At 43.6% G+C, this 26,877-nt stretch overlaps 1 protein-coding gene across 3 annotated transcripts in view; it reads left to right on the forward strand.

Moving 5' to 3' along the window:
- The window catches only part of HDAC7 (histone deacetylase 7), a 597,866-nt gene that overhangs the window by 362,558 nt on the left and 208,431 nt on the right, over positions 1 to 26,877 (forward strand). The window contains exon 1 of one of the 3 annotated variants that reach the window (XM_082245366.1): positions 26,682 to 26,793. The exons of the other annotated variants lie outside the window; for them this stretch is intronic. The gene's annotated coding sequence lies outside the window, so the exon portion shown is untranslated. Of the gene's footprint in view, positions 1 to 26,681; positions 26,794 to 26,877 lie in introns of those variants that run through there. 3 annotated transcript variants of the gene reach the window in all.

Consider the following 26,877-nt stretch of genomic DNA (forward strand, 5'->3'; position numbering starts at 1 on the left):
CAGTTTTACAGAAATCTACATTGTATACCTCAAGCCAGTGCAAGGCGGGAGGGGAATATTCAGTGACATTGCAGTACAGCAGTGTCAGTAATTCTACAATTCACAGTCTTGGGTCTTCTGGACTTATTGTCGAGGATTCAGCACTTCTATTAAGCTACAGTGTGTTCTCAGTGTTAGTGAGCGTTGGCTGGCGTCAAGGAAGCGCCAACGGGCATTTTTCTAGGATTAAGTCCCAAGTGTAATTAGTTACTCATTCCCTTCTCCCATCCCCTTTTCTACAATAAAAACCACAAAACCAAGATGCTGGAGTCGCCCATGTCTCAGTCCTCACACCCAGGGTCGCAGCTCATATGGGATGGGCTGGAGAGGTAACCGGTAACAATGGTAGACCCACATCAGGCCACAGGCCTGGAAAACCTGCTGCACAAATATGAAAAGTTATAAGTTGCAAAATGCCTACATTTTTTCACATTAGGCCTCTCAGCTTGATCATATATCAAATAAATGTCCAAAGACAAACACTGCTGTGGGCTTAGTATGTAAATGAATCTATACGTATGCTTGTGTGGTTGTTCGGCTCTCCAGCTCAGTAAGAGAACTGCACCATTCCAGGGTCTTTTAAAGTATAACTTACTACAAAACATTTTTTTTTGGATAGAGGATTAGAATGCCTGTTAGTTTATATTGCTCTCTGTACCCCTGTTAGGTAGAAACACACTCTCTGTTTGTCATGTTTACCATTATCACCGGAAGTGCAAGGTAAAGAAAATCCAAAATTTCGGGTAGTCACCAAACTAGGAATAAAGGGGAAACCTTCCATTGGGTACACTAGTTCTGGTGTCCCTGGTGACAACCAAGGACTCCCTCACTTTGGAAGGATTTCCTCTCACTTCTTTGTTTTTGCTATAAGACAGGAAGTGAAGGGGAATCTCCCCAAACTTATAACTCTCTTTTACTCTTATCCAAAATGAAAAAAAAAAATAAAAAAGGTTTGCCTTTAGTTGGAAATCATAGAACAATTCCAGGTATGGCTATATTATGCATAAATACGCTGCTCGAAAAAATGAAAGGAACATTTTGTAATCAGAGTATAGTATCAAGTCAATTAAACTTCTGGGATATTGATTTGGTCAGTTAAGTAGCAGAGGGGGCTGTTAATCAGTTTCAGCTGATTTGGTGTTAATGAAATTAACAATAGCTGCACTAGATGGGTAACAATGAGATGACCCCCCCAAAACAGGAATGGTATTACAGGTGAAGGCCAATGTTATTTTCTTCCCTACTCATCTTTTCTGACTGTGTTTCATTAGGTTTGCATTTGGCTAGGGTAAGTGTCAGACAAGCAGTTACTCTAGGAGAGTTGAAGAGGGCTATAGAAGGTCTTTAACCCATAAGCAAGACTGGTATCTGCTCCTTTGTGCAAGGAGGAACAGGTTGAGCGCTGCCAGAGACCTACAAAATGACCTCCAGCAGGCCACTGGTCTGAATGTCTCTGACCAAACAATCAGAAACAGACTTCATGAGGGTGGTCTGAGGCCCTTATGTCCTCTAGTGGGCCCTGTGCTCACTGCCCGGCACCGTGGAGATTGATTGCCATTTGCTATTGAACACCAGAATTGGCAGGTCCGCCACTGGTGCCCTGTGCTTTTTTTCATAGATGAGAGCACATGTGACAGACGCAAAAGGGTCAGAAGAAGCCGTGGAGAACGTTATACTGCCTGTAACATTGTTAGAATGACCCTTTTTGGTGGTGGGACAGTGATGGTCCAGGAAGACAAATCCATGGAGGGACGCACAGATCTCTACAGGCTTGACAATGGCACCCTGGACTGCCATTAGGTATCAGGATGATATCCTTGGACCCATTGTCAGCCCCTACACTGGTAAAGTGGGTCCTGGGTTCCTCCTGGTGCATGACAATGCCTGGCCTCATGTGGCAAGAGTATGCATTCATTTCCTGGAGGATGAAAGAATTGATACCATTGAAAGGTCCCCATGATCGCCTGACCTAAATACAATAGAACATCTCTAGGACATTATGTTTTGGTCTATCCAAAGCCACCAGGTTGCACCTCAGTCTGTTCAGAAGCTCAGTGATGCCCTGGTCCAGATCTGGGAGGAAATACCCCAGGGCACAATCTGTCATCTCATTAGGAGCATGCCCCAACGTTGTCAGGCATGTGCACAAGCACGTGGGGCCCATATAAACTACTGAGTACCATTTTGAGTTGCTGCAAAGAAATTTCAGCAAAATGGACTAGCCTTCTGCATCATTTTTTCACTTTAATTTTCAATGTGTCTTTGAATTCAGCCGTCTGTAAATTTTCATTTCCATCAACGATGTGGCATCCTTTCGTTCCCTCTTCCCAACACATTACCTAGTCCATATCAGTATAGATATCCAGCATGATTTTTTTTTTACCCATTGAGATCTGATGTGTTTTCAAAGTGTTCCTTTAATTTTTTTTGAGCAGTGTATATTGGTCCATTATGTATATACTTGGCCGATGCCCCTGGAAGATGGAAATCACTAAAGTAGACACCTCTAAAACAATCTTCATTTGCTTCCATACACCACACCAAGTGACATGCTTCCATGTCCTACACTGAGTGACTGCACTCCTGCTTATTGAAGCACAGTGTACTATTCAGAAAATAGTTTGCATTTTCTGATTGGATGAGCCAGAGAGGCAGGGTGGTAAAGTCACACTCTCCACCTCATCCAATTAGATAAGGATTTGTATTCCTTCAAAAAATGCAAAGCATTCTCTGAGTACAACCAGCCTGTTGCATTTTTCATGTGATTATTGCCAGCAGCTATAGCGGCTAGCAATAATCATTGTGTTCTCCCGGCAGGGACAGTTCCCTGCACTCCCCAGCCAGGAGAACAAAATCGCTCCACAGGAGAGATTTCCCCATCAACACTGACTATGTTGATTGAGGAATCAAGCGATTTTCTCATTGCAGGAAAGAAAATATCTCCATCTATGGCTGGGTTAACCACTTAAGCCCCGGAAGATTTTACCCCCTTCCTGACCAGGGGGTTTTTTGCGATTTTTTACTGCGTGACTTTAATGGACAATTGCGCGGTCGTGCGACGCTGTACCTAAACGAATTTCACGTCTTTTTTTTCCCACAAACAGAGCTTTCTTTTGGTGGTATTTGATCACCTGTGCGATTTTTTGATCACGCGCTATAAACAAAAAAAGAGCGTAATTTTTGCAAAAATAACAATATTTTTCACTTTTTTTTATATGAAATTCCCCCCCCCCCCAAAAAAATGTAAAAATCAAAATTTTTTAACATTTTCGGCCAATTTGTTTTACGCTACCTATGTTTGGTAAAACAAATCGCAAAAAGCGTATTTTGATTGGTTTGCGCAAAAGTTATCGCGTTTACTAACAAAGGGAAAGATTTTTTTAATTTTTGGTGTTTTTTTTTTTTAACGAGTAATGGCGGCGATCTGCGATTTTTTTTGCGGGACTGCGACATTGCGGCGGACAGATCGGACCCTTGACTGACATTTTTGACACTTTTGGGGGTACCAGTGACATTACTGCAGTAATCAGTGCTATATATATGCACTGTTACTGCAAAAATGACACTGGCAGGGAAGGGGTTAACAGTATTGGACAGGGAGGGGTTAAGTGTGTCCTAGGGGCGTGCTTCTAACTGTAGTGGGACATTGCTATTGGTGTAAAAAAAAAGATCAACGGTTCTACATAGTAGAACCGTCTGATCTTCATTTTTACACAGGGAGAACTGACAGGCGGCTTGTTTACATAAGCCGCTCTGTCTTTCTCCCGCTGTACCGGCGAACGTAGTGTGACCGGCGGACATCGGGTCCGCCAGTCACACTCCTGCACTCCTCCGTAAACGAGCCGAGGCAGGCGCGCGCCCGCCCGCTATTGGCTCTAGAAGGAGTGACAGGCGAGCGACGTAGACCTACGTCACTCTGCCTGGCCGGGGCTGACTGCCGCAGTAAATATACTGTGCGCAGTCGGCAAGTGGTTAAATGATCTCAAGGCAAGAAAGTGAGGAAAAATGTTGCCCAAACAATAAAAAACTGGCAAAAGTTCTTCTCCTCCCGTACTCTATTAGGCTTTACAGAAATGTCTGGGTGTTCTGTTTGCACTAACATATATTTCCCAGGCACAGTTAGGATACAGAAGCAAGGCAGGACAGGGAACCTTTGGCCAGGGGACAAACACAACCAAGTGTCCCTTTCAGATTTGGGAAACATTTCTGAGGGCTAGAGAACGTTACCTAGCAAGGTGTGCCTTGGTTCTGGAGTGATTGGTGGGCATGGTTAAAGCTAAGTGTTCCTAAGGGACACATCATTATCAAGAAGCATCATTTCAACTGGTCCAGTATTAGCTTCGTTTTTGGCATTTGGTCACATGACATCTCAGAACAACTGATAATGTTGATACTAGGAGCCTTCCCTCTACCTGATGCTGTGAATACAGTTCTCAACAGAAAGAAGATACAATGGCCAGCATGTTTCATTTAATGCAGACCCCATGCATAAATGATAAAGTATCTCCACCCAGTGCCACCAGCCCAGCATATCTTATAGGTACTGGCCCAAGAAGAAAATGCCGCTGGCCCAATTCTCTTCTGTACAGGAAGCCTACCCTATTCCTCACTGAAAGCACAACATGATTATAGTACAACCCTCAGTATATTACACTAGCCACATAAAATATATCAAATTATAGCTGTAGCTAAAGTTGGTCCTTTTAAGCCTTTTTTTATCTGATATTAGGATTTCGAAAAGTTGTTCATGCATGGGATAACAAATCTGCTGTTGAAAAAAAACCCCCAAAAAATCAGTGTAGAGACTAGAAGACTTTTGCTTAATTTGTGCTGAACATGTGGTGTTATTTAACACACCTTCTACTGTCGTATAGTAAATTGTAAAATAGTACCAAAGAGTTTATGTGCTTAGGAAACGAAATCTGTCAGTGGTTGGATCCTGTGCATGCCTGGCTAAAAGTGATGCAACAAAGAACCTGACAAAAATGTTGGTTGACCATCTGGAATTATCATTGGTTAGTGTTGACTGTTACAATGGCCTGCTGAGTCATTTTGTGGTGTATGTCTATCAGAGAAACTCATTAGAGCTGTTGCCACCTTCTTGTGCTTTTAAGAGCTGGTAAGATAACGCTTCGCTAATACAGCTGGAAGACCGTGTTTACTAAAAGGTCAATTTATCCTATTTTTCACACAACTTTTACACAAGATTCACACATTTTTCAGTTGAATCCATTAACAAACTTTTGCGAATAATCTTGAATAAAAATTGTATAAATCTTGGGCGAAAGCATTGATAACTAGACCTCTAAAATAAGGTAACTATCTTTAACCACTTAAGCCCCGGAAGGATTTGCCCCCTTTCTGACCAGGCCCTATTTTGCGATTCTGCACTGCGTTATTTTAGCGGACAATTGCGCGGTCGTGCGCCTCTGTACCAAAACTAATTTACGTCCTTTTTTCCCTATAAATAGAGCTTTCTTTTGGTGGTATTTGATCACCTGTGCGATTTTTATTTTTTGCGCTATAAAAAAAAAAGAGCGACAATTTTGAAAAAAAAAAAAAACAATATTTTTCACATTCTGCTATATGACATTCTCAAAACAAAATTAAAAAAATCAAAAATTTTTAACTTTTTAGGCCAATTTGTTTTCTGCTACATATTTTTAGTAAAATAAAATCGCAATAAGTGTATTTTGATTGGTTTGCGCAAAAGTTATTGCGTTTACAAACTACGGGAAAGATTTATGTAATTTTTATTGTTTTTTTTTTACTAGTAATGGCGGCGATTTTTTTTTGCGGGACTGCGACATTGCGGCGGACATATCAGACCCCTAACTGACATTTTTGACACTTTTGGGGGGGACCAGTGACATTACTACAGTAATCAGTGCTAAAAATATGCACTGTTACTGTAATAATGACACTGGCAGGGAAGGGGTTAACATTGTGGGTGATCAAGGGGTAAAATGTATGCCTAATGCTTACTGACGTGTGTGTGTTGGGGAAGGGGGGGGTTCTGTGACTATACTGAATCTGCTGATCTCTTCCTGCCTGTCACTGAGAAGATCCGCCTGCTTTGTTTACATAAGCAGGGGGGTCTTCTCACAGTTTCCCTGATGATCGGAGGAGGAAGGCGGCAATCGTCTCTCCAAACTGCCTCTCCTACCCTGGCCCGACTCCCGCTGTGTTGAAACACAGCGAGAGCGGCTCCGGCGGCGCACGCGCGCCGCCTAAACCACTTTCCCTCCAGTGACATAAAGCTACATGGCTGGACGCAGGGGAGCCGCACTGCCGCAGTAATATTACTGTGGGCAGTCAGCAAGTGGTTAAACATCCCAAGATATACATTTGTTACATTTAACTGTAAGAAAATGTTGATGCTTCTAGTCTTCTGTAATTTGTTAGACATTTTTAAATTTGGTAACACTTGGCACAAAAAAAAAATACCCTGGGGGGGGGGGGGGGCTTGTTAAGTCTAGGGATAAAGTAATAGGGTGCCTGGGGGTAGAAGAATAAGGTGTAATAGCTTATTTCTCATTTCCCTATTCATCTTTGCGTCTGGTCCCCTGCAGCCTCCTCTCCAATGCATTCAAGTCTTCGTGGGGTGCTTACCTCCTCACATACAATATGGGACCTGCAGTCCTGCATTGTACATGATAATTCTAGGGGACCATCTACAGCCCAAAGCATCAGGGAGAAAAGGAAAGCGCTGATACGAGAAATAGGGTAAGTATTACAGTCTTTTCCTCTATTCCATAGAGTTAATACACATTTAATCTTTGCAATGCAGGGAGGGCCAACTGCAAGAGTTTTTTTTAAGTGTATGTCCAGCCAAAACTTTGGATAGCATAGAGAAGCATTAGAACACTTGAAGGTTTTTTACTGATGTATGGCGTTCCGTTAGAGAGTGACACACTGTTACATTGACAAGAGTTTTAACCAGACCAGAAGTGAGGGAAAATCTGAATCCCCATTGACACTTGGATGTTCTAAAAACGAGGACAGAATCACACGTTTCTGTCCACTTTTCAGAAATGTGGCGAAATGTGCAACAAGCTTGCAGTGCCATTATTTCTTAATACCACCCCAATTGCTTTGCGATTTTGCCACGACAAAACATGTGAAAGTCACAGAAAAACGTGCAAAGCTCACACACTTGAAAGGGTTCTGGAGTTTATTTTTCGAGTTTGTCACGCATAGGGCAGCCCATTCAAGTGATTGGGTTGTCTCATGTGTGACCTGCAGAAATGTACAAATAATGCAAAAAAAAAACATGATTGGGAACATATGTTATCTGGGTGGGGCCTGAAATTAGCCCAAAACTCACCCTTTTATTTCCCGGCTTTATGATTTCTCGTTTTTATTTTTTTATTTATTTAGTGGACTGGAGGTATGTGTTGCAACTGTCATTATGGCATCAGGTAATATATAAATATAAATACATTTTAGTTAAAGTATAACTTAAGGCAAACGTGTATTTTTAGTGGAGAGGAATTAGAACACAACAGGTTTGTATTGCTCTCTGTGCTCCCAGTAGAGAGAATCAACCTCGCTATTTGTCCTGTTTACTGCCGGTTCACACTGATCTGACAAGTAGCTTCCAATGCTGTGCAATGGAACCGTTCTAATCAGAGCGACTCAAGTCGCTCCGACTTAGAAAAAGGTTCCTGCACTATTTTTTTGCAAAGTCGGAGCGACTTGCATTGACTTCTATTATGAGAAGTCGTTCCAAGCCGCGCTAAGGTCGCGCTGCATGGACGACTTCATTAGTCGCCCGAAGTCGGGGCGACTTTGAGTCGGATTAGTGTGAACAGACTCTTACTGTTATCACTAAGAGTGAAAGTAAAAATGAATTTATTATTGTCACCAGAACAGTAATAGAGAGGGGAAATATTCCAATGAGGACACTAGTTCTGGTAACCCTGATGACAACCAGGGATTCCCTTATTGTTCCATCTCCTCTTAAGCCCCGTACACACGATCAGATTATCAGACGATCTTTCACCTGTTTTTTGTTGCATGCTAGTCTCATATGGAAAGTGAAGAAATTACTTTCACAAAAAAATTCTCGTACGACAGAATTCAACTTCAGAATTGATGTCATGTGCTGGATTGTTTTGTATGTGTTCGTTCGTTTCTGAGCATGCCTAGTCTTGCTCTTATGGTTTTTTTCGAACGAAAACTGTACTAATTAAACGGAAATCGGACGTTGTGTTGGCGTACGAAAAAAAATTTATAGCCTGCACATCCAGTTTTTGTCATCTGAAAATTTGTAATCGGCTGTCGAAAGCACTATACTAACAATCTGAAAATCGGCAGATCATTCGTTGGACGAAATTTTACTTCCGATTTCCGTATCGTGTGTACGGGCCTTAACTGTCCTGGTTTTGAGACCGGAAGCAAAGGGAAATCTCCCCAGTGGGACACAGGTGGCAAGAAACTGAGGTTTTAATCCTCCTTAAGTGCCAGTTCACATTTGTGCGATCACAGAGATCGCATGTAATTCGGAGCGCACTGTTCCTAAAATGACATGCAATCTCTGTGCGGTGCAAATTCAGCCATACAGTTTGTATGGCTGAATTCACACCGCAATCGCACCTAACCCGCACAGGACCCTTTTTTTGGTCCACAGTAGAATCGGATCGCATGGTGGTTCACACTAGTGCGATCTGATTCTGTGCGAACTTTCAAATCGCACTGCAATATGCGATCTGATCTGGGGGTGTCTTTAACCTTTAATTGACACCCCCAGCGTATTGCATATGGCAGTGTGAACTGCTAGGGGTGCGGATGCGATGCAGGAACATGCTGTATATTCGCAGCCTTCCCGCATCGCACAAATGTGAACCGGGACTTAGCCCTTATGTACACTGGACATTGAAAAACCTCTTCTGAATGCTGTAACTTGATAGCCAGTAAACAATGTTAAAAAACATCAGTTTTACCACTTTTAGCCCCCGTTCACATGCAGGCCTCCTGGTCGCCCCAAAGAAGCTCCGGGCCCTTTTTCTAAGTCGGAGCGACTTGTGTTGCTCCTATTAGAACGGGTCCGCAGCTTCCCTATGGGAGGCGACCTACGGCGACCTGTGAGGCGACCAGGTCGCCTCACAGGTCGCACTAGTGTGAACCGGGGCTTACATGCCGCGTTTATCAGCGTTCATGAGCGCTTTTGTTTGCAAGCGTTTTTGCAGATAACAGATTTTAGTGATCACAATACCCTCCCAAATGCCTACAATGCAGGAAAAATCTCTCTCTCTTGGAATTTCAAATGCCAATAAATTTCTGTCCTGAACACATTTTTTTGCTTTAAAAAAAAATGCCACTAAACGCAACTGCCTCTAAACAACTGTAAAAAACTCAGTGTACATGGACAGATAAGATAACATTGAGGAGAATTCAGGGGCTGCTGAAAAACACGCCCAACTGCTCCTAAACATCCATTTATCAGCAGCAGTGTACATGAAGCCTTATGCCTCGTACACACGATCAGATAATCATATGAAAAAAATCACTTTCAAATTGATCGCACGATAATCTGATCGTAAGTACACAGCTTTCGATAGCCGATCACGACATTTTGCCCAACAAAATCCACAGGGACAAACACCAAAATTTTTTCGTACGATAGCCTAGCGAACAACAATCATTTAATCAGTACAGTTTGCGTCCGCTAAAAATCGATAGACAACGACCACGCATGATCAGAAACACAAAAATAACCCGGAAAAAAACTGGCTGCCATTGTTTTTGTTTTTCACTATCTGATACGTAATTACGCAACCAGGAAGCTTTTCCAGAATCGTACGAAAAAAATCATGCGTTGAGGCCCCGTTCACATAGGGGCGACGCTACTTCGCACCGCGACCTCCGAGGTCGTGGTGCGAGCAGCGCGTCGCGACCTCGGTGCGGCCGCCACGGACTTCATAACATTGAAGTCTATGGCGGTTGCCTCCTGGTCGCCCCAAAGAAGCTCCGGACCCTTTTTCTAAGTCGGAGCAACTTGTGTCGCTCCTATTAGAACGGGTCCGCAGCTTCCCTATGGGAGGCGACCTGTGAGGCGACCCCCCGTTCACACATGCAAGCGACCTCGGAAGTAGCGTCGCTTGCATGTGAACGGGGGCTAAGTGTGAACGGGGGCTTAGTACACATTGTAGAATTTGATACTAGTATTATGCAACAAAATGCGAACAATAAGTCATCCAATTATCTGATCGTGTGAACGAGGCATTATCTGTTGGCACTATATAAATCCTGTATAATATTAATAACTATATACAATATACTGTATATACTGTATACACATACATTATATATATATGTTGTGATTTAGGGTTGCTGCTCTGCTGGGTAGTCTCGCCTGTAATGCTGGGGTGCACTATAAAGCAAGCTGCAGTGACTACTTGCATAACCATTGTGTTACTCCACCCCTTCCCACCAACAATGCCTCTCTATTAACAGTAGATGACAATATAACAAATATTTGCTACCTTGACTAGGAGTCCTCATTTCATGACTTGGTGACCACACAGGAAGTGAAATAGGTCACACCCACAGAGACAACACTACTAACCTTACAGATGTTATAACTCTTCCTACTATACTAAAACAGGACTCTCATTGTCTGTAGCGGTTCTGCTCACTTCTTGGCCAGGTGACCTCCTAGGGAGTGGGAGGACATCTCTTTTGGGTGGACACAGCATTACAAATCTAATTCTTCCCCCCTCTCTCCAATCCCAAAAATATGTTTTGGGGTTCCATTTAAAAGAAATAGGAGATCTATACAATTTTTGTGCAGGGTTTTACAGAACAAGGAACATGCTGATAGGAGGAGAAAGCAGAGTGACAGAGATGTGAGCTCTTTATTCACTGTCCATTTACAGGCCGGGGTTGGGGAGGGGATCTGCAAATGAAAGTGAAACTGTAGCAGAGAAAGTCCCCTTCCCTGCAGACAGGACTGTGCTATGTGGCAGAGTTGTGTAAAACTCAGGACAGAATAGACAGAAATAAAAAGCCTTTGGCAGGTAAAATTGCTGCCATATACTGTATTTATTTGAGCTGTGCATTTAGCTGTCTGTTTGGAGCTTATCTTAAAGAGCACAGGCGTTCACACTGGTTACTGGAATGGTGCACACAAAGAGTGCAAAAGTATGACAAATAACCAAAAAGATCATAAAGAAATATCTTGGTTCAGTGTTTCACCCTCTGAACTGCTGTGTATGCGTGGGTAGATGAAACAACCATAAGTAAGTCATTCTAGAGTCAAAAAATATTTCTATGTGTGGGTAGTTAATATTTCAACAAAACAGATTGTTAGGTTTGCCCTTAGTACTTACTTATTTTAGACATGAAGGTGGACAAGTGATCGTTTTTCAAAATGTAACTCATTTTCCCACAGAGCTAACAATGTTCTATTACATTTCTTTAATCAAACAAACACCTACCTTTCCTCATAATACTGTACAAACCATCCAGATTGCTCTTCTTAAAAAAAAAAAAACTGGTAAAATGTAAAGCGCTTTTTTTTTTTTTTTTTTTTTAACATACATTTTGAATAAAGTAGAAAATGGCCAAAACTCCATTTTTTTTTTTTTTTTGCTCTCTCTCTTCTATTGGGAGCATTTACCTTCACTTCTAGTCCAATAGTAAGTGAGAGAAAATCTCTCTAAAATCAGAAAAATCCCCTCTTAGACAGCTGTCCCTAGAACAAGTGTCCCTATTAGAACATAACTTGTCACAATTCAAATTTTGGGGTTTTCCCTTGCTTTAAAGTGATTGTAAACGATCACCTTGTAAAACAACCTATTCAGTTTAAAATAGAAATTAAAACATTTTGCATAGATATATATAAAAATATATATATATAACTATCTTTTTTCCCTTTTTATAAGTGATCACATTCTCTCTGTTCTCAGCTACATAAGAGCTGGGGGAGGAGAAGCAGCAGCACACTAAGCTTGCCAGTGAATGGCTGTGCAGTGGGGGGCGTGTCAGGACAAGTCTTATCATTGGAGGAGAGCAGGACAAATTCCCAGCATAGACAACTGACCATGGTGAGCTCTCTTGCTTATTGTGATCAGTTTTTAATATGAAATTAAGGGGACTAGCAGGAACACCAGGGATTTCACATAAAGGAAGCAATACAAAGAAAACAGGATACTTTCTCATACAAGTACATGGTACAGCATGATATGTGGTATTCCTGATATGTGCCTACAGGTACAGCAGGCACATATCAGAGATATGAAGTGTTGGGGTAACAAATGCTTTAAGTCTTAATGAGACCCATGTTCTATTCAAACCTAAAAAAAAAAAAAAGCCTTTAGATACACATAAAATATATCTGGAGGTGGGGACCACTCGGTATGTCACATGACGCCTTTCACTGAGTCACAAAAGACTTAAACCGGCCATAGACGGTTCGAATCTTGGAGGGCTGAGATTCAAACCATGTATAGGCAGGCTGATTATACCCATGTTGATCGTATAACCAGCCTGTCGGATTTTCCATGCAATCATTGCCAACACCTATAGCCCCTGGCATTAATCACTGTGTGTTTTCCTGGCCTGGACGGCTCTCCCGGCCCCCCTGCTGGGAGAACATAATAGCTCCAAGGGAGGGATTCCCCATCAACACTGACTGTTTTATTGGGTGAACCAAGCAATTTTCTTTCCTACAACCTGTGGTTGCAGGAAAGAAAGTCAGATCATCTATGGCTGGCGTTAGCCTTTTCTATTCATTGAATGGCTGAATGAAGATAGATAGTGCAAAGCTCTAAGGAAGAAATTTGCTGACCCCACTATGAGCAGCAATAGGAACATAAGACCTGGCAATTAGGGACAAAGGGAATATGCCCATGAGGTGATGGGGAAGATGCCCATGAGCTCCCTAAAGCGTCCATTACAAGGCCCTCACAAGGTCTTCAGGGTGGCACAAAGTCTACTGGTGGCATTGTGGTGATGTCACATCTTGGCAACAAGACCAATCAGTGGGCCTGTTCTGCAGCTTTTAGTCACTGGTCTAAACCTTTTTTGTCAGGTTGAAGCTTTAAAGTGGAGTTCCGGCCTATTTTGCAACTTTAGTAATTCCTGAAGTGCTCGCTATGCTGATCAACAATTGGGCATTTTCAATTTTTTTCGGGGGTCCCTTATCTTATTTTCAGGGCATTTTTGATTGTACTTCCTCCTTTTCCCCCCTCTGTGGCCACGGCCACCGACATCACTTCCCCCTTTGCATTGCATTATGGGAGCTGTTTGTCATCACACCCAGGAGGCTGGAATCAGGAAGAACTCCCAGAACACTCCCTGGAATCAGGAAGAAGGGCACAGCAGATTACACTGTGGCTTCCAATGCCAACATCAAAGATGGCCGCACCCAGACAGCATTTTTAAAAGTAAGATTTTGACTAAAATCCAATACTGTACACCTTGTAAGTATGAGAATAGCGGTTCTGTAAAGGGCGATGGATTAGTATTATAGAGGTATTTTTCGTTAAAAATTGTATTTGAGGCCGGAACTCCGCTTTAAACTCACTTCTCCCTACAGTAAAAAGTTGCCAAGTATCAGTTTAAGTCAGTCCACCTAAAAATGAGTTTTATTTAGTTTTTTTGTAGATGCTAGAGTTAGAAACTGCCTGACACATTCTTCTATTTCTTCAGGAAAACTCTGAGGTCTGTACACCTGCTGTGGTTAGAATAGACAGTTCCCACGTTTTCCTTTTGTTTTTATAAATCATTTTATTACTTGGAGAACTTAGAAAGGGGAGCTGGAACATGTTAGAGGTGGGTCGGAATACCAAAAACACCCAGGTGTACAGGGATAGAGTCATAAAATGATGGCAGGGAAGTTTTGAGTATCCAAGATATAAAAGAGACCAGGGGCTGACTCAACCTCCCGATTGGATCTATAACAAAAAAAAATTACATTTGGTTGGACTATTGGTCCACTGTAAAGTTATGAAACACAGCCTTTCATAAATATGAGTATCTTGGTATGCTTTAGTTCATTCCAAAACATCCAAAGTTTCCAAGTTCGCTAAACTTGGACAACTCTTGCTTTCCCCATGAAAATTGTTTTTCTGTGAATGAATGGGTGAAGAAAATGGAAAGGTCTGATGGTAGTAGTATTAAGAATGATATTTATTTTATGTCTCTGCCAAATAAAAGGGAATGAGTGACACATCCTAGACAACTCTTGCAGGACGTAGACATACCAGACTATTTGTGTAGCCTTCAACATGGTTAGGAACCGTGTATATTGTGCTAAAAATATAACCTATCATAAAGTAGACATCAGTGAGTCATGCTCTGGGTGAATTCCTGCAGAGTACTCATTAATTTAATCATTAACTCAAAGTGAAAACATTTGAATTTTCTGGGTGCTTAACTTATCGAACTTGCTGAACTCACTAAAATCTTTGTTACATTTATTTTTCGGTATCTTTGTAGCCATCCTTTGGCTAAAACTCCATGACTGGCTAGTGGGAAATTTGCTTGTTTAATCCTTTAATTGGTTGATGTTAATTTTGCAACAAATGCATGCATGTTATCCAACCTCTCTTTGCTCCACCACTGCCCTACTTTGCTGGAACAAGAAAACGAGGTATAAGGCCCCTTTCACACATACGGTCTGTTCAGTTCATCAGTTCAGTCACGTCAAAATGTATCAGTTTTTCATCCGTTTTTCCATCCATTTTTCATCCGTTTTTCATCAGTTGTTATCCATTTTTCATCCGTTTTTCATTCGTTGTCATCTGTTTTTCATCCGTTGTCATCCGTTTTTCATCCGTTGTCATCCGTTTTTCATCCGTTTTCATCCGTTGTCATCCGTTTTTCATCCGTTGTCATCCGTTTTCATCCGTTGTCATCCGTTTTTCATCCGTTGTCATCTGTTTTTCATCCGTTGTCATCCGTTTTTCATCCGTTGTCATCCGTTTTTCATCCGTTTTCATCCGTTGTCATCCGTTTTCATCCGTTGTCATCCGTTTTTCATCCGTTGTCATCCGTTTTTCGTCCGATCCGTTTTTTTGACGGATGAAAAATAGACCATTCATCCGTTCAAAAAAACGGACATTGACAGAAGCGGATGAAAACGGATGTTAACTGATGATCATCCGTTGTCATCCGTTTTTACATAGAGATGCATTGATGTCCGTTTTTCATCCGTCAACGGATGGATGAAAAACCGAACAAACGGACAGCATGTGTGAAAGGGGCCTAAAGGGGGCAGTTAGCTCAGTCCTCTTCCTCCAAGATGATTAGAGGTTTAGGCACCCAGAGCTGTCCCATGGAGATGGAAACTTTCTAAAGGAAGGGCCAGTTTACTGTCTTTCAGACTATAGAGGGGCCACACTGACTGACACCAGTGAGACTGGAAAATTCCCAAGTGCCAGTGGTAATAAACATTGCCTCTGGCTTGGTGGTCAGCGGGCATAAAAAATGATTAACTGTGCCCCATTATTAGTGTTAGTGGAAGGAATAGTTCCCCGTCATTGGTGTCAGAGGGAACTGTGCCCGATTGTTTGCATCAGTGGGAGCAATAGTGTTCCATCATTTAGATCAGTTGGAAAAATAATGTTCCTGGGTGTATGAGGAATAGTGTCCCATTGTTGGTGTCAGTGGAATGGTACCTCTTCATTGATGTCAGTAGGAGGAATAGTGCCTTGTATCAGTGGGAAGTATAGTGCCCCAAGAGCCAAATAAATGCAAGCAAAGGGCCACATCCTGCCCACGGGCTGCAGTTTGGAGACCACTGTCCTTTGTAGACTCCAGGTCATGACTTTGAGCTGAGCTTTATCTCTTTGTTCATAAAAAATAAACCGTGACATGTGGGGTAGCAAAAGGATAGGCAGGTATATAGAGTTGGAGAGGGTGGCAGTTAAAGGAGTCCTATGTTTTATTCAACATGGGCAAGACACAAGCTAATATTAAACCCACACTCTGTTGGTTTAGTCATGAAAAAACATAGTCACCTTACCCAGGGCAGGGCAAAATAGCAGTATGTCTGCAAAAAAAAAAAATCCCTTAACTTCCATGTGCTCCCTCAGCCTCCTTTCTAACTTGCTCCTCTGTGATATTTCTCGAGCCTGATGAAGTGGCGTCACTGCACCTCTGGGTCACCAACATGGCTAATTTAAGCTCTGGCAAGAAGAGTATAAAGAGGTCAGGGGGTGGAGGTCCACTTTACAGACACACTCTCACTTTGCCATGCATGGCCTGATTTTAAAAAGTTGAGAGCAGGAAGGGTTTTTAATTGAAAACGACCCATACTAGGGTTTATTTATTAAAACTGGAGATTGCAAAATCTAGTATAGTTCGACACAGAAACCAATCAACTTCCATTTTTTTGTAAGAACTTAATTGAAAAAGCTGATTGGCTACCATTCACAGCTGCACCATATTTTGCACTCTCCAGTTTTAATAAACCAACCCCCTTGTGTATCTTCTACAATAAAGACTTCTTTCCTTCCTTGCAAGATGCTTTAAAACCCATCCATAGCTCAGTCTACATTCTCGGCATGCCTTGGTGCTGGAATGAATTATCTCCCGCAAACATGCACTGGAGTTACTTCATCCTGGCCCAGTTATTCAAGATGGGCAAAGACCCCAAACCTGGAGGAAGTGGGAGAAGATATCGGCACCAATGAGGGAGATCACAGGTGTCACATCGCTAGTTTTCTTCGAAGAGTTAGTTCTACTTCATAGTCATGTGTCATCAGGCTTTTGCTTGCTTTGAATGGGTTTTGCATTCCCATACAAGCCTTTGAAACAGGTTAAATGCAGATGAGAAGGAGGTCAACTGCAGATCAGGTGCACCGTTTACTCAATTCTGAATGATCTCAGAAGTGTCTAAATTAGTGATGCACTTGGGTTTGGTCTGAACTTGGAAGTCAGCTGTCATTACTGGGCCAATGAGCTGCAGGCAGGAGATTCCCTGTCTTGCAGCTGCCTGTATACAAAAAAAAAAAAACAACAAAGAAAAATTCCCATCTCACTTACCAACCAGCCTGCAACATACTGAATTGTCCTGTCTAATAGTTCACGTTAAAACCAGGGGTTTCATTTACACACATTTGCAAATATATGTGTAAGCTGCAGCAGCCATGTCACAGCACCCCAGTGTACTGCAGTCCTAACTCTATAAATTTTGAGAGACTCCAGATTTGGAGTACATATATAATAATGGATAGATAAGGGACAGGTATGCTTGGAGGGAGCCCACCCCTCCTTAAAGGTATAGAAATGCACTGGACACCCAGCAAAAGCAAAATGGCAGCAAAGGTATCCAGTGTGTCCCCTGACCAACTCACCAAAAGTACAAACAAATGGCAACCACTCAAATCTTTAACTGCCCATTGCCAAGGAGTACATAGAAGGGTGAAGCATGTCAAAAAATGACAAACAAAAATTCCCAGCTCACTTACCAACCAGCCTGCAACAAACTGAATTTTCCTGTCCAACAGTTCACGTTAAAACCAGGGTTTTACTTTGCACACATTCACAAATAAAGTATATCCGTAAGCTGCAGGGCCACTTCATGGCACCCCAGTGTACTGCAGTTCTAACTCTATATTTTGAGAACACATATATACTAATGGATAGATTAAGGGCAGGTATACCTGGAGGGAGCCCACCCTCCTTATAGGTATATAAACCAACAGGACATCCAGCAATAGCACAATGGTTGCTATTTGCGAAGGTATCCAGTACATTCCCCCACCAATTCACCAACAGTACAAACAAATGACAACCACCCCAACCTATACCTGGCCTTTGCAGCAAGAAGCACATGGAAGGGTGACACATGTCAAGAAACAACAAAAAAAATGACGGGTTGTTGCAGGCTGGTTGGTAAGTGAGCTGGGAATTATTTTTTTTTTGCCTCTATACAAAGGGGCTGGAATGCTAATGACATTGGTGACCTAATATTGACATGCGGCCATATTATCTCATTGATGTCATGTGCATCCCTGCCCCTTTGTATCTCTGAAGTTGCAGGGTGTGAAATCTTCTTTCCCCAGCTCTTTGGCCCACCAATGACAGCTGACTTCCAGAGTACTGAACCCAAGCTCAAACTGCTGCCATCAACACAAACCCTAAACCCATGGACAGAGGCCCCCATTAACACTATCATTATTTTATGTCAGGTGTTCTATATGAGAGCTGACAGTGGGTGTGTCTGGGAATATGTCTTCAGCCTTACAGCCAAGGGTTCTCAGATCACCAGGTGACAAAAGGGGGGGGGGGGAGTAAACGAATGCAGTACAGCAACAATTGCATAAAAAAGCAGCAGCACCAAATATGTCCCTGTGCAAACATAGAATAAATAAAGATATTGTCTACTCAAACCTGTTCATCTGTAAAGTGGAAAGCCAGTTTGAGTGTTATTTCTATGTGCAGTCAGTGTTTTATGGAGAGAGGTAAGGAATGTAAAGTGTGTCAGTTTTTTTTGTACGGGGAAAGAACAAGGAAGAACATACAAGATACAAATACTGTACAAATCTGGGTGGACAGCCATCACTTAAAATTATTGTAAAGGGATTTAAAAAAAAATAACAAACATATTTTACTTACCTGCTTTGTGCGGTGGTTTTGCACAGAACAACCCCGATCCACCTATTCTGAGGTCCCCTGCTGGCATTCCTGGCCCCCCCCCTTCTGACTACCCCCATAGCAAGCGGCTTGCTATGGGGGCACTCATGCAGGCTCGATCCTGAGCTGCGCTCTGTGTGTCCATTGGCACACACACACACACACACAGCGCCGCTTGGCCCACCCCCGCTCTTTCCTCTCAGGTTGTGATTGATAACCTCCATGGCCAGTGAGGAGAGAGAGAGCTGACAGAGCTGTGGCTCCCATGCACATTGCTGGATCGAGATTGGGCTCAGGTAAGTACAGTAAAAGGTGGGTCTAGGGGAAAGCTGAACATAGAAGGTGTTTTACCTTAATACAGCGAATGCATTAAGATAAAAAAAACTTCTGTTTTTAGAACCACTTAAACCCCTTCCCTACTGCCCTGTCGTAAAAGAGAAGTATAGTAAAAGCTTTTCTGGCCATACTTCTCCTTTAGATCACAGGAGTGCACTTACTTTTGCTCTCCTGAGACCCAGAATCAGCCGACAGTGAGCTAAAGTCCACGTCAGCTGATGTCAAGGAGCCACTCCAAGCTCTGGAAGGATCCTGTCCATTAATATAGGGATCCACCCAGATGCTTAATTGACAGCTGGCTCCGGTTCTCAGTGGGCAACTTAGAGCCAAAGCAAGATGTGCCCTCCCCTCTTTCTTCCCACCACTCCAATGAGTGCTGGAAGGACAGAGTGGAGAGCAGTGACAGACAGTCACCACTCTCAGCTCAGGGAAGACTGAGAACTGAGCGACCAGCGGTCATGTGATCACTCATTTCTTGGTCTTAAAGCTGGCAGGGAACAGCTGCAGCATCACACTGCTACTGAAGCATAGAGGTGAGTATAGATTTTTTTTTAACCACTTCAGTACCGGCACCTTCACTTCCTTCCTGCCCAGGCCAATTTTTTAGCTTTCAGCACTGTCACACTTTGAATGACAATTGAGCAGTCATGCAACAATGTACCCATATGACATTTGTAGCATTTTTGTTAAGACATACAGAGCTTTCTTTTTGTGGTATTTAATCATCACTGATGTTTTTCTTCATTTCCCTTATAAAATTTTGCAAATAAGTAATTTTTCTTCTTCAATGATGGGCACTGATGAGGCTGCACTGATGGGCACTGAGGAGGCTGCAGAGATGGGCACTGAGGCGGCACTGATGAGCACTGATTGGCAGTACTGATGGGCAATAATAGGTGGCACTGATAGGCAGTATTGATAGGCTGCACTAATGGGTACTGACAGGCTGCACTAATGGGCACTAATAGGTGGCACTGATAGGCAGCATTGCTAGGCTGCACTGATGGGGCTGTACTGATAATCAGGGCAAAAAAAGAATTCAGAGGTTTAATTCTGCTTTAAGCTCACCATAGACATTACAATCTGATTGTATGATCTATTTTAGGCTTAGTTCACATTTGCAGTTGAGGGGTAGCAAAAATTGATGGTTGAGCTGTGGTTTACCCCCCTGCGACTACCCCCTTAAAGTAGAAGTTCAGCCTAAAACTAAAATCTCTAAATCTACTTGCATCCACAATCTAAGACTAACCTATCTAGCCCTGTAAAGTAAAAATAAGTATATATATCTTTTCTGAAGCCGTTCCAGTCCCAGGCTGAGCTGTCAGCGGCAGCTTCTCTATGTAAGCGGGTGCAGAAGAGGCAGATGACAACGGAAACCCCATAGTAGCTTTATGGGTGACGTCACTTCCCAGCCATTGTCAACTGTCTCCTCTGCAGCTTCCACCGCTGAGGACTGGACTAGAGTGGCTTCAGAAAAGGTATGTATAGCGATTTCTTCTTTACAGGGCTAGATAGGTTAGTGATAGATTGTGGCTGCAAGTAGATTTAGAAATTTTAGTTTTAGGCCAAACTTCCACTTTCCACAGCCTGCAAAGGATAATAAGAACAGCAGACGGAAATGCTCACATTTGAAAACCATGTAGTGTTTTTGTCGCTGTGCGGAAAAACGAAGCTACGTGTGCAGTCTGGGAGGAGTTGAAGCTTGTCATCTCCTTCCATGCAAGTCTATGGTTTCCTGCTGTAAATGCGCCTGTAACGTTTACAGCACATTTACAGTGTGCTTGACAATTGTTATTCAAATGTCAGTGAGGTGGACTATCAGTGAATTAGGAAAAATATCTCGTGGGGGGCGCCTGGGGTGTGTTTTTTAATGTGTCCTAAACGCATGCTAACCACTTCTGGACCAGAAGATTTTCCCCCTTAATGACCCGGCCATTTTGTGCGATTCGGCACTGCGTTATTTTAACGGACAATTTCGCTGTACCCAAATAAAATTGATGTCCTTTTTTTCCCACACATAGAGCTTTCTTTTGGTGGTATTTGATCACCTCTGCGATTTTTATTTTTTGCACTATAAATGATAAAAGAGCGACAATTCTGAAAAAAAAAAAACAATATTTTTCACTTTCTGCTATTTAACATTACCAATAAAAAAAAATTAAAAATCTATTTTTTTCTTCACTTTAAGCCAATTTGTATTCTGCTACATATTTTTGGTAAAAAAATCCCAATAAGTGTATATTGATTAATTTGCGCATAAGTTATCATGTCTACCAACTAGGGGAAAGATTAATGTCATTTTTATTTATTTTTTACTGGTATTGGCGGTGATCAGCGATTGTTGACATTTCTGACACTTTTGGGGGGACCAGTGACATTACTACAGTAATCAGTGCTAAAATATGCACTGTTACTGTAATAATGACACTGGCAGGGAAGGGGTTAACACTAGGGTTAAATGTGTCCCTAGGGGGTGCTTTCTAACTGTGGGGGGTGGGGTGGACTTATGGAATGAACACAGGGACCTGTTTTCTTAAATAGGAGGAACACAGAAGCCCTGTGTTCATTGCTGACAGAAAAGCGGTCTGCCATGTTTACAATAGCAGACTGCAGTTCTGTCTCCACGGGGAGCGACCGCGGGTGCCCCTGCCAGCCCTGCAGATCAGCTTCCCCTGTGGCGAATAGGCGCACCCACGTTCATTTCACGGGAATCTGCCGACCTGCTGCTGCATATCTGCGGCGGCTGCTCAGCAAGTGGTTAAACACGTCAAAACACGCGGTAACATTATAGGCGCATTGGTGTCAGCATTAGTATTTTTAGCAAGTGTGAACATAGCCTTAGGGCCTCATGCACATGGATCATAAAAAAATACTCCTTATACAGTTTAGCATTTATTCTTGCAGCCTGTAGAAGCTCAATGTTAGCTTATTGTGTTGATTTACTAAAACTGGAGAGTGCATAACCTGGTGTAGCTCTGCATAGAAACCAGTTTTTTTGTCAAAATTTAAAGTGTTATTAAAGGCAGAATTTTTTTTAATTAAAAATTATATTATTCTTTTTTGCTCTGTGCAGTGGTTTTGCACAGAGCAGCCGTGATCCTCCTCTTCTCGGGTCCCCCACCGGTGCTCATGGCCCCTCCCTCCGGACAAATGCCCCCAGTGCAAACAGCTTGCTGTGGGGGCACCCAAGCAGACTCACTCCCAAGCTGCTGCTCTGCGTGTCCATTCAGACACAGAGCTGTGGTTCGCCCCACCCCCTCTCTCTTCTCATTGGCTCACTTACTGTGATTGACAGCTAAGACTCTCGTGCACATCGCTGGATCAAGGTGGGGATTAGGTAAGTATTAGGGGGGCTGCTGCACACAGGTTTTTTTACTTTCATGCATAGAATGAATGAAGGTAAAAAACCTTGAGTCTTTACAACAACTTTAATTGAACAAGCTGAAGTTAGAAGTTGATTGGTTTCTATGCACAGCTGCACCAGATTTTGCACTCTCAAGTTTTAGAAAATCAGCCCCATGCATATTTGGGCGCTTACAGGCATATTTGAGAAAGAGCGTTTGCAGGCTGGAAGAAAAGAAACCATCACAAGTGCGCTTTTGAGAGGCGTTTTCGGGGAGAAAAAAATGTTTGACGTGCCTAAACATCCATAAATGTGCCTAAACGCTGCGTTTAAGAGCCGGTTCACACTTGTGCGGATGCGCTGATCGCATGTAATTCAGAGCGCACTGCTCCTTCATTACATGCGATCTCCTGTGCGAATGCGAGTTCAGCCATACACTTTGTATGGCTGAATTTGCAGCGCATCCGCACTAAACTCGCACATGAGGCATTTTTGAGCCGCCTCAGAATCGGATCGCACAGTGGTTCACACTTGTGCGATCTGATTCTGTGCGAACTGTCAGATCACACTGCGATATGCGATCAAACTGGGGGTGTCATTAACATTTTATTGACACCCCCTGCGTATCGCATATGGCAGTGTGAACTGCCAGATGTGCGGATGCTATGCGGGAACACGCTGCATATTCGCAGCGTTCCCGCATCGCACAAATGTGAACCGAGCCTTAGTGTACATTTTTTACAGTGCTTTGGGGAAAACGTTTATAAACACAAACGTGCCTAAACTCGTGTGCAATATGTTCCATTGAAGCGTTTTTCATGCTGCTTTTTTTCTGCCAGCAGATCTGGCATTTTTTCTGCTGCCTAGTCCTAGTGCATGGACCCAAAGATCATCACCTGCACCTTCCAATGATGCGGCAGTTACATCCCTTCGCTGGCTGCTGATATCTTCTCCCTGTGTAGCGCCACCCAAACTCCAAAGGCCTGGTGGTGACCCCCAGAGACAGGGAGGGCCGACATTCCTCCTCAGAGTGCCGGTTACTAGGCATGGTGGGTGGTGTACAAGATAGAAAGAAGGGCGCCAGTCACTTTTATGCTTGATCAAAGAGAAGTTTATTTCTCCCGACAGGAACAATATGGGAGAGAGGAGTAGGGCACGGGACACCCTTCGTCAAATACAGAAGATTGGCAGACTCCTTAGACAAAAATGTAGAAAAGGTAGACAGCAGTACAGGAAAAGAGCCTTTAAGTTGGAACCAGCAATCAGTACTTTATAGCATGAGCTGTCTCCTGTAGCAACAATATTAAACTCACGGAAGGTGCAGGAACTCTGTGGATGATTCCATCTTGAAGCTTTCCCAGGATCTCCATGGTTCCCCGATTCATGGCAGAGTCACCTCTGGTACTTCTTCTCAGATCTCCATCCTTTCCTTCATGCTTCCAGGTAATGTGCAGGCTCTGCCATACAGAGCCCTGAGCACATGGCTAGGCCTCAGGCTTCAGGCCTACCCAGCAGGAGCTGTTCCTCACACACCTGGGTGGAAAGGACAAAGACCACCTGACTTCCTCCAAATAAATACCTTCTCCCAGCATGCCCAGCGGACAGTGATTGGCTGAGAAAAGTATACATATTCCTGACCTGACTGTAATTCATCACACCAATGCAAAAGGTAACAGTGCCACCTATTGACAAAAGGGAGAAACCACAGCTAAACCAGGCTTAGGAGGAAAATCCAGTGATCACAGAGACTACAAATCAGCAAGGCTAGCTACCACCTAGCACAGCTACATTTATTAGCAGCCCTGTTTAGGACAAGGGTGCTACAGCAAACGATGTTTGGGTGCAGCTTGCATTTCTATTGGGTGGAACTGGAGGAGAGGGTGCGGCCGGCCTCTCACCCGGCCTGCCTTCTTCTGCTCTGGTGCATGCATGAGGCTAGGCAGTGAAGACTGTGGGAGCACTGCGAGAGAGAAACAGAGAGGTAATATAAGTTAGTTCTGTGTGACAGGACACAAAGGGTGTCTATCATTATTTCCAGTAGTGGCTTCTGATCTGCTGGATGGCCAAAATGTTGCATAACCTGTCATGCTCAAAAATCACTCTACAGCCCTAGCCCGCCCCTATACTAGCCCTATCCCAGTGGCATATCATCCATGGGTGAAACCTGTTCACTGCACATGGGCCCTGAGGGGTGGGGGGCCCACTGTGCTGACACACACACTGCACCCATGGATGCCCTAGGGCACCAAGATGGGGGAGCGGTAACATGGTGGATTGTCATATAATTTTGCAGATAGACAAGGTGCTGTTGCATGTCAATCTGACTTCCTGATAAATTTAGTTTTATTATCATGATATAAAATAATGGAAGTGGGGGGCTTTTGGTGGGCGTGAATTTTTTTAGGGGGGGGGGGGGGCTGCATTTCATTCTTGGACCCAGGCAGCACAATGTCTTGGGCCAGCCCTTCCAATTCACAGAAGTCAGTCATTTGGGCACAGCCAACAGTGTGCTGGGAATGGCCGCTGAGCTGTGCATGTGGAGCTCAGTATACATTCAGTGTAAAGCGGTGAGCAGGCAGGTCCTTGCACACCGTACAGATGTATTAAAGCGGAGTTCCGGCCTCAAAAAAAATTTGGGGATAAAAATACCTCCGGGACAGTCAGGGCTAGTGCATTTCAGCAATGAGAGCCTCTGAACTGTCCCCGGGTTCACTTACCTTTAAGAAGAAATACTTACCTTGAAAATGTCTTGTCCAGCGCTGCCATCTCAGGTGTGGGCAGCTGAAGCCAGCGCGTCCTCTTCGGTGACGTTAAAGTCCCAGAATGCCCTGCTCATCACTTCCGGTGCAGGCGCGTCCAGTGGTGTATCTAGGTTTTGTGCTGCCCTAGGCCTGGCTACACTTATACACCCCCTAATTTACATATGACCCACCCCTTCCTGTAAAGGCCACACCCTTTACTGTTTATGAACCGCCCTGTCATCTGTGAACTACAGACCACAAGTCTATCAGTGCCCATCAGCGTAGCCTCATTAGTGCCCATCTGTGCAACCTCATTACTGCCCATCAGTGCAGCCTCATCACTGACCGCTTTATGGGGTTGCCAGACCGATTTGCCTCCTGGACTCTGCCCTCTGGCCCAATTCACCCCATAAGACTGGCACTATATTAAAAGTGTAGACGGAGACCCTTTTCGTGCGGGACCCAGCTGTTTTTTCTTTTGTGCAGGGTGCAGCTTTTTTGCTGCCCCCCTGCAAAGTGCCGCCCTAGGCCTGGGCCTTTTTGGCCTAGGCCAATATACAGTACTGGGCGCGTCATCCCTGCACAGCTTCTGGGCATGCCCAGAAGCTGTTTAGCAGGGAATGACGCGCCTGCACCGGAAGTGACAAGCGGGGCCGGTGCAGGCGCATTGACTCCTGGGATCGATGACGTTCATCTCCCAGGAATCAATGCAAGCAGGAAGTGACAAGCGGGGCCGGTGCAGGCGCATTGACTCCTGGGATCGATGACGTTCATCTCCCAGGAATCAATGCAAGCAGGAAGTGACAGCGTGGGCAGAGGGAGGAAATAGAAGGAAAGTAAGTATATTTTCTTCAAAAACAAAAAAATCGTCATTATCCAATTCTTTTTCAGGTTACTTAGAGCAAGCGGATGTCAAATTTTCATTTTGAGGCTGGAACTTCACTTTAACATCAGATTTCTGTGTAAAAACGGGAGGATAGGCTGTAAAGTAAATGAGTGTAGTTGTGCATGTGTGTAGAAATTGGGGTGTGTTGTATTTGTGTATTTGCACATAAAATACTGGCCTGCGAGATTTTTTTTCCTGATCTATTTGCAATGCAAGTTTATGTTTCTGTGTGTGCAGGACCATTAACAATGGGCTGCATTTTAATCATTAAAAAACAAAAGCCTAATTGCATACATAAATGTTTTTAGGTATTTATGTGCAAGAGGCCTACGCTTGTATTATTCCATAAGAATCATAGCATGTCCCCGGTGCAATAAGAATCTGCTGCTCACAGTTTCCAGAAATGTAGGGTTACCTGGCACACACATTACAATGTGATTGTACAATGTTCCTATGTAGAGCAGGGATGTGTCTGATTGGGTAGGTCCTCCTATGACAGTTTCTCACCCAGGGTTCCTCCAGAGGTTACTAGGAGTTCATTGAGCAATTGAGAAACGAATGTATCATGACTTGTAAATATAGCTATTTCCAAAGTTCCTTTGTGCTGAAAAGTTTGAGAAAGTCTGTGGGATGACATGAGGATCGCACAGTGTATGGAGCTCCCGGTGTCAATGACAAGCACACAGTGCAGGTAGAAGGAGGCACAGAGCACGTGACTGCCGCTTCTTTTCCTGTTCAGCAGATGGAGTCGGAATGCGGTGTACAGAGAATGGCCGAGCCCCAGGCTGACACCTGATTGGGCGGCGCTCCAGCCAACCCCGGCGCCCCGTGTCCGAACAATGCACACTTCTATTGTGGATGTGAGTGTGGAGCTGGCTCCGGCTCGCGGCTCTATTTTTGGCGGAGCTCCGCCCCCCTCCGATCTATTTCTGTCAGTCTAGGCT

Source organism: Pelophylax lessonae, assembly GCF_965119305.1.
Source record: "Pelophylax lessonae genome assembly, chromosome: 2".
NCBI lineage: Eukaryota > Metazoa > Chordata > Amphibia > Anura > Ranidae > Pelophylax > Pelophylax lessonae.